Raw genomic sequence first — 8,218 nt, 5'->3', positions numbered from 1 at the left:
TATTTTTTTTAAACGTTTGAGAGCTCTTTTGTATGCATTGTGACTTGTATATATGAAATACAAATAAAAGAGTATTAAAGCTATATCTGAACGTGCTTTTGTTGAAAAACGGTAAAATTATGACGTTTTCATATGAATAATTTACGGAAATAGAATGAATGTTCCGGAAACAACATATTTAGACAACACATTTAGATGCTATTCTTTGTAAATTGGACGATGATTTTATGATTGTTCCCCACTCGCTGTCAATAAAATATACCAAGAAATATTTCATTCTAGTAATTCTAGTTAATCGTTATAATGAATATGAATATACACCATTATTCCGCTTTTGTTTAACGTTATGATATTAAATTTAAATGTATCTAATGATTGTAACCATTATACAGACTGTGGGTCTCCATTGAATGTGACCAATGGTAAGTTGCAATATATCGCAACAACGTTTGGATCAACCGCTTCTCTTGTCTGTGATAGAGGATATGATGGAAACGGGACAATAAGCTGCCTTGACACAGGCAGTTGGGAAACACCAAGTTGTTCTATTAAAGGTCAATTTTGATTTTATCAATTTCCATCTTTGTTCAATATTAAGATCTTTTGTCAATGCATTTGGTATGTATACGTTTAACTACAATGTAAGCCCGGACGTTAATGATATATAAATATCAGTATGTGCATTTTTGTTTAGGAAAGTTTAAAAATAGATCTGTCACCGTTTTACCTTATAGGTATTGTATACATTTTCTGTTGTTGTTGTTTGTTTTTTTAGTTGTTTTTTTGCATATCACTTTTGTTTTTGTTTTCATTTATTGATGGTCTAATTGATTATTGAAAAATTATATTTATCTATTCAAAAATATACCACTAGAACAACGTCGAAGAATTAAAATCTGGACAGGAAAATACAACTTCATCGTAGGATAATGTTACCGATAAAACACTAAATCTGGTTCATGACGTTAAGATTTAAGGTCACAGTAATCTGATAGAGATATATGTTCCCTTCCAAATCCTTACAATTCTGTTTAATATCAATCAATCGGCCTCTGAGTTTCTCACTCAAAAATAAAAAATATGGCAGTTGTATTTTCACTGACCAGAGCACATTCTGCTAACATTTTTACATAGCTCATCGAAGAAAAACAATCCTCACGTGATTTATTGTGATTATATACCGTTTGTCGTCCTATGTCAGTACGTCTGCGTTTAGATTTTCGTTTTTATTTGTTCATGGTTATGGTTAAAAACAGTTGATTGTTTTTGTTTCCTGGTTTGGATAAAATGTTTTTTATATTGTTGATGTTGTTGAAAATAACTCAGGTATATGCTTTGTTGATTTCGGCATTTGGGAAACTGGAACATGTGCCGTCAAAAGTACTAGTATTGAAATGTGTACATTATTCGTCTTTTTGTGAGCCCTTGAGAGCTCTTTTGTATGCATTGTGACATTTATATATGAAATACCAATAAAAGATTATAAAGCTTTATGTGAAGGTTCTTTTGATTAAAATAAAACCGGAAAATTATGACTTTTTCATATTAATATTTACGGAAATAGAATAAAATGTTTCGGAAACAACATATTTAGACAACATATTTAGATGTTATTCTTTGTAAATTGGGCGATGATTTTATGAATGTCCCACTCGCTGTCAATAAAATATACTGAGGAATCTTTTATTCTAGTTATTTTAGTTAATTGTTAAAATAAATATGAATATACATCATTTTCCGCTTATGTTTAACGATATGATATTAAATTGAAATGTAACTAATGAATGTAACCATTCTTCAGACTGTGGGTATCCATTGAATGTAACCAATGGTAATTTGCAATATATCGCAACAACGTTTGGATCAACCGCTTCTCTTGTCTGTGATAGAGGATACGATGGAAATGGGACAATAAGCTGCCTTGACACAGGCAGTTGGGAAAAACCACCAAGTTGTTCTATTATAGGTCAATTTTAATTTCTATCAATTTCGATTTTTGTTAAACATGAAGAACTTTTATCAATACATTTGATATTTTGATATGTATACTTTTAACTACAAATTAAACCCGGACGTTTATGAAATTTGAATATATGATGTGCATTACTGTATATATGAGTCTAAAAAAGATCTGTCACCTTTTCCTTATAGGTATTGTACACATTTTCTGTTTTTTTTTTGTTTTTTTTTAAATTTCTTTGTTGCATATCACTTTTGTCTTATTCTCATTTATATAGGTCTTATGTTATTATTAAAAAATTATATTTATCTATTCAAAAATATACCGCTAGGACAACGTTAAAGAATTTAAATATGGAACAGGAAAATACAACTTCATGGTAGGATAATGTTACCGATAAAACACTAAATCTGGTTCATGATGTTTAAGATTTAAGGTCACAGTGATCTGATAGAGATATATGTTCCCTCCGAAATCCTTACAATTATGTTAAATATTATACAAATATGGACTTTTCACTTGTTGAATATGATGTGATACGTACTGAAAAAATTAATATTGACCGAGGCGATAGTCGAGGTCAATATTAAGTTTTGCAGTACATATCACATCATATTCAACAGCTAAAAAGTACATATCTGTTTTATTATATTATCTATAAATAGCTTTATATGGCTTATCACATCTGCCATTGCATACGACGGAATCATTATTTTTCAGCTTGTCTACTGTTTCCATAATTTGGCCCTTTCCATTGGCATGCTAATCCCTATTTTTTTTAAAAATGAAAAACGGTCACTAAAATAGACTAATTTGACTCTTATGTACACCCAACTCAACGTTTCTTCAGAATAATAACAACAAACTTGGCGTGACGTCACGTCAAAGTCTCGCGTCTTTTAGGGATTTCCAGAAAATCTATTTTAAGAAGAAAAACCGGTGAATATACTCTGAAAATGTATTTGTAGGAAAAGATATACTCTGATATTGACCTGTTATTTTTATGCCCCCCGCCATGTAATGGCCGGGGCATATAGTATTACCCTGTTCCGTCCTTCCGTCATTCTGTCATCCCGTCATCATCAGTTTCCGTTCATTATCTTAGTAACGGTTGCACACATTCAACTCAAATTTGATATATGGATATGTCATGAGAAAATACAGGTCAAGTTCGAATTTGGTCATGGTTAAATGATTTTTGGCAGAGTTATGCCCCTTTTACTTTAAAATAATATGAAATTTTCAGTTTCTGTTTATTATCTCCCCACCGGTACAACACATTCAACTCAAATTTGACATATGGATATGTTTTTGGAATGCCCAGGCCAAGTTCGAATTTGGTCATGGTTCAATGATTTTTGGCAGTGTAAAGCCCCTTTCACTTTGAAAATAATATGAAATTAACAGTTTCTGTTCATATCTACCCAACAGTGTTACATATTTAACTCAAACTTGACATATGGATATATCAAGGAATGGGCAGGTCAAGTTGGAATTTGGTCATGGTTCGATGATTTTTTGGCAGAGTTATGTCCCTTTCACTTTGAAAATAATATAGATACATCTTAGGAATAAGCAGTTTCAGTTTGAATTTGGTCATGGTTCAATGATTTTGGACAAACTTATCTTTCTTGAATGTTGGAAAAATTTTGAACTTTCAGTTTCAGCACTCATACTTTTGTAGAAATGTATGTAGCCACTATTTTGGCTACAAATATGAAATATGCTATTTTCAAAAGGTTAAGACAGAATAATTTCAGTGCCTTGAACATTGTATGGAAATGGTTTGTGTTAACATTGAAAAGTTTTAAGGGCTTTGAACTTAAAATGAAAAAAATTATTTCTGCAAACAAATTTGGAACTAAATATTATAACATCTGAAATTTTGGCTGCATGCGGGGGCATCCGTGGCATGATGACACATTTCTAGTTTACAAAAAGTTGCTTTTTAGCCAATCAGGGAAAGGCATTTCAAAGGTTTTTATTGATTATATAATTATAATCAACAACAGACCTCTGAGTTTCTCACTCAAATATCAAAAATATGGTGGTTGTATTTTAGCTGACCAGAGCATATTCTGCTAACATTTGAAGCTCAACAAAGAACAACAATCCTCATGTGATTTATTGTGATAATATACCGTTTGTCGTCCTATGTCAGTACATCTGCGTTTAGATTTTAGTTTTTATGTATTCATGGTTATGATAAGAAACAGTTGATTGTCCTTGTTTCCTTCATTTGGTTAAAAATGATTTTTCAAATGTGGCTTTATGTGGTTGAAAATAACTCAGGTATATGCTTTGTTGATTTTGGCATTTGAGAAACTGGAACATGTGCCGTCAAAAGTATATTGAAATGTGAACATTAATAGTTTTTTTTTAAAACGTTTGAGAGCTCTTTTGTATGCATTGTGACTTGTATATATGAAATACAAATAAAAGAGTATGAAAGCTATATCTAAAGGTGCTTTTGTTAAAAAACGGTAAAATTATGACGTTTTCATATGAATAATTTACGGAAATAGAATGAATGTTCCGGAAACAACATATTTAGACAAAACATTTAGATGCTATTCTTTGTAAATTGGACGATGATTTTATGATTGTTCCCCACTCGCTGTCAATAAATTATATACCGAGAAATATTTCATTCTAGATATTCTAGTTAATCGTTATAATGAATATGAATATACACCATTATTACGCTTTTGTTTAACGTTATGATATTAAATTTAAATGTATCTAATGATTGTAACCATTATACAGACTGTGGGTCTCCATTGAATGTGACCAATGGTAAGTTGCAATATATCGCAACAACGTTTGGATCAACCGCTTCTCTTGTCTGTGATAGAGGATATGGTGGAAACGGGACAATAAGCTGCCTTGACACAGGCAGTTGGGAAACACTAAGTTGTTCTAAAGGTCAATTTTAATTTATATCATTTTCCATCTTGTTCAATATTAGGAACTTTTGTCAATACATTTGATATGTATAAGTTTAACTACAATGTAATCCCAAGCGTTAATGAATTATAAATATTATTATGTGCATTACTGTTTAGGAGAGTTTAAAAATAGATCTGTCACCATTTTACCTTATAGGTATCGTACACATTTTCGATAGCTTTTTTTTTTGTGTACCACTTTTGTTTTGTTTCATTTAATTATTGTCTTATGTTATTATGGAAAAAATACATTTATCTATTCAAAAATATACCGCTAGGACAACGTTAAAAACGGTAAAATTATGCCGTTTTCATATGAATATTGTGCGGAAATTGAATAAGATTTTCCGGAAACAACATATGTAGACATATCTTTTATTTTAGTTGTTCTAGTTAAAATCGTTAAGGCCTCAACAGAAGTGAGATTTTAAAATACAACACCGATAAAAACTAAGATGTACAAGCAAATGTAATGTGTGTAGCTTACTTTTTCTTAAATTCGCAAACCGTGATACTAGATGTATGGGATAGGACATGTTCTATTTTGAAAATCTTGTCGTACAGACCTCCTGCAATGACAAGTAACGGATTGCCAAATTATCTCCTGATGATGGGTGTAATGAATGAAATTCCAGAACAATAAGGGCTAAAAGGTAAACATAGTAGTAAAATGGGGTAAAAATGATGTTGAAAAACTCTTCAGGAGACCCAAAGTTGTGGTATGTTCGAATCCAAGATTATTCCGAAAATGATTGTGTCACGGTATTGAACTGTTCTCTAATCAGGGGAGGTAGGTTTTATGCGGCCGGATAGCTCAGTCAGTAGAGCCGTAGTTCCAGGTCCCGAGGGTCCCCGGTTTGAGTCAGATTGCACATTAATAAAATATTAACATTTTTTTTAATGAAGGAAGGTGTTTCAATCATTACTTATGGAGAGAAAAAACATTAGTGAGTAAAGTATGTAGGAGTTCAATTGGGAGGGAACTTTTTAGGGAAACCTCAGATGATTCATATAATACAGAATTATGGTCTGAATTGCTTTGGAAATTGTACATCTTATCTATAATTAGTGTTGAACAACTAAATCCCACCGTATCTTAAGGCCTTTACAATAAAGAACAATATAAACCATTTTTCCTGTTATTAGCTCACCAGAACTGAAGGTTCAGTGTTAGCTATTTGTATCAAAGGGGGATAATCCGACGTCCGTCGTCCGTCATCATGCGTCAGCAATCGTCTTTTTCTATGAATACAGAACCAATTGATGGATGATCACCAATTTTTGTCTGTAGCAGTCTTGGTTAGGCTTTTATCAAGTTTGCTCAGATTAATTTGGTTTGTCCCTTGTGGGGGCCGCTAGAGCTGAATATAGCTTTAAACGTCTCATTTTACAGACCTAATTGATGAATGATCTCCAAACTTGGATTTAGCATTCTTAGGTAGTGTATTATCAAATTTGCTCATATGAATTTGATTGAATTGCTAAAGCCAATGAAATAGTGAAATACAGAATCCCTAAAGAAAGCCCAATACGACACAAATTAAAAATGTTGCAGGCTCGGTTTGATTGAGCCTGTTCATGGACGGTACTGGAAAGTGCAAGTTACCGTCCACGCCTCTTAGCACCGGCTTAAGCAGAATTCAACATTTAAACACTAAAATGGTGAAATTTTGAATTTAAAAACATCTGCAGATGTGTTCATACGGCGGCTTTCATGGAACCTTCAATGTGACACAGTAGTGTCATTCCATGAAAAGCGGCGTATGGTCCCCAAGTAAAAGAATGCGTGTGCCCTAAACAAGAAAACAATGGGCGGAACTAAATAAAATGGAATTTTGAAAGGGGATCTGAGGTTATGAAGCCGGCATATCACAGTTAAGACGCCAAAAGACAAATTTAAAAAGCAGGCAACATATTCTAAGGGTGATATAACAGTATTCAAGTAGGAATACTGGAACCACCCAAATTGAAAAAGGCCAAAAACAAGAAACTAAAAATACCATGTAAAATGTATACACAACATCATTTTCTACTGAACAATAGAAAATTGGCCCTCTTGTTTTTTTAACGTCATGATACAACTTTTAAATTTAACTTAACTAATGAATTTATTCAATTTAACCATTGTGCAGTCTGTGGGCCTCCATTAAATGTGACCAATGGTAATTTGCATTATATCGCAACAACGTTTGGATCAACCGTTAACTTTTATCTTAATGATTTTACTCTAAATATTAATTTATTACCTTTTAATGTTTAATGTAAATTAACAAGTTTTTGTCCTTTATAAAGCCTTACGAAACTTAGCTGATCTCTGTTAATGTATTTTAAGTAATACGGTGTACAATTTAACACCTACGCAATGATAAATTGATATGTTTGTTTAAAAATGATTTATTTGGAAATATTATCGGTCTTAGCGGATGGACATTTATCACCGGTTCGGAGTTTTAAATTGAGGAATTGTCTACGAAGGCCGTAGGCCTAAGTGGTCAATTTGTTTGTATCAAAACGACAAAACCGGTGTTAAATAGCCGATAAACACCACTGAGACCGATATTATTTCAATTCTTACAAGATAAAAGAAGGAAAATCACTAATGTTATTTTTTCAAGCGGAGATAACTTTCGGTGCCAATTTTCGTATAACGCTTTTCGATTTTACACCCTACTGTTGCTACTGTTGCTAATATGTAGGAATTATTCAACAAAAGAAATAATAAGAAAAAACGTTAGTGTTTATTGGCAGTTGAACACCGTTTTTTCTTCTTTGTCTATAGTGCCAAAGTCACGAAGAGTGTTAGAATAAGTATTTGATAATATGGTTGTTAAGTCTCACGCCTAACTGCTCAAAATAATTATGTATCTCATTGTGTTTCTTAACTTACCTTAATAATGCTCTTCTATTGTATTTGTCTAGGTTTATTTGTTGATATGTGTTTATTTTTAGAATGTCCTGGCGGATGGATCAAATTTGAAAATAGTTGTTATCTGTATCAGACTCAAGCTATGCAACATGAATCTGCCAAGGTAATATTATTTCTTTTATTATCCTATACTGTTTTGTAAGTCGGTGTACTTATGTTTCGCCTCTCACGATTTTGTATGTCAAATACTCCATCTACATAATGTTTTATTGAAACGCTGGCTCCAAATATGGATATAAGAATATACATACCATACAAAACAAACTTTGTTAACCTAGGTGGAGAATATTCATTTTTAAGAGTAGTACTGGGGGCCGGTTTAACGTAACGTGCTGCGCATGCGCGGCATATTCTATATGAAGAATGAAAAATCGTTTAATATAT

General features: G+C 32.2%; 1 long non-coding RNA gene across 1 annotated transcript; it reads left to right on the top strand.

Annotated features, from left to right (window-relative positions):
- Positions 1-393: 393 nt before the first annotated feature.
- On the top strand, positions 394-4,857 carry LOC132722246 (uncharacterized). Its single transcript, XR_009624593.1, has 3 exons — positions 394-554; positions 1,802-1,966; positions 4,727-4,857. It is a non-coding gene; the product is annotated as an uncharacterized LOC132722246 (long non-coding RNA).
- The last annotated feature ends 3,361 nt before the right edge of the window (positions 4,858-8,218 follow it).

Source organism: Ruditapes philippinarum, unplaced genomic scaffold (genome assembly GCF_026571515.1).
Source record: "Ruditapes philippinarum isolate M1 unplaced genomic scaffold, ASM2657151v2 ctg8800_1_1_1_1, whole genome shotgun sequence".
Taxonomy (NCBI): domain Eukaryota; kingdom Metazoa; phylum Mollusca; class Bivalvia; order Venerida; family Veneridae; genus Ruditapes; species Ruditapes philippinarum.
The sequence above is the reverse complement of the archived record's forward strand: the minus strand, read 5'-3'. Positions and strand labels throughout refer to the sequence as shown.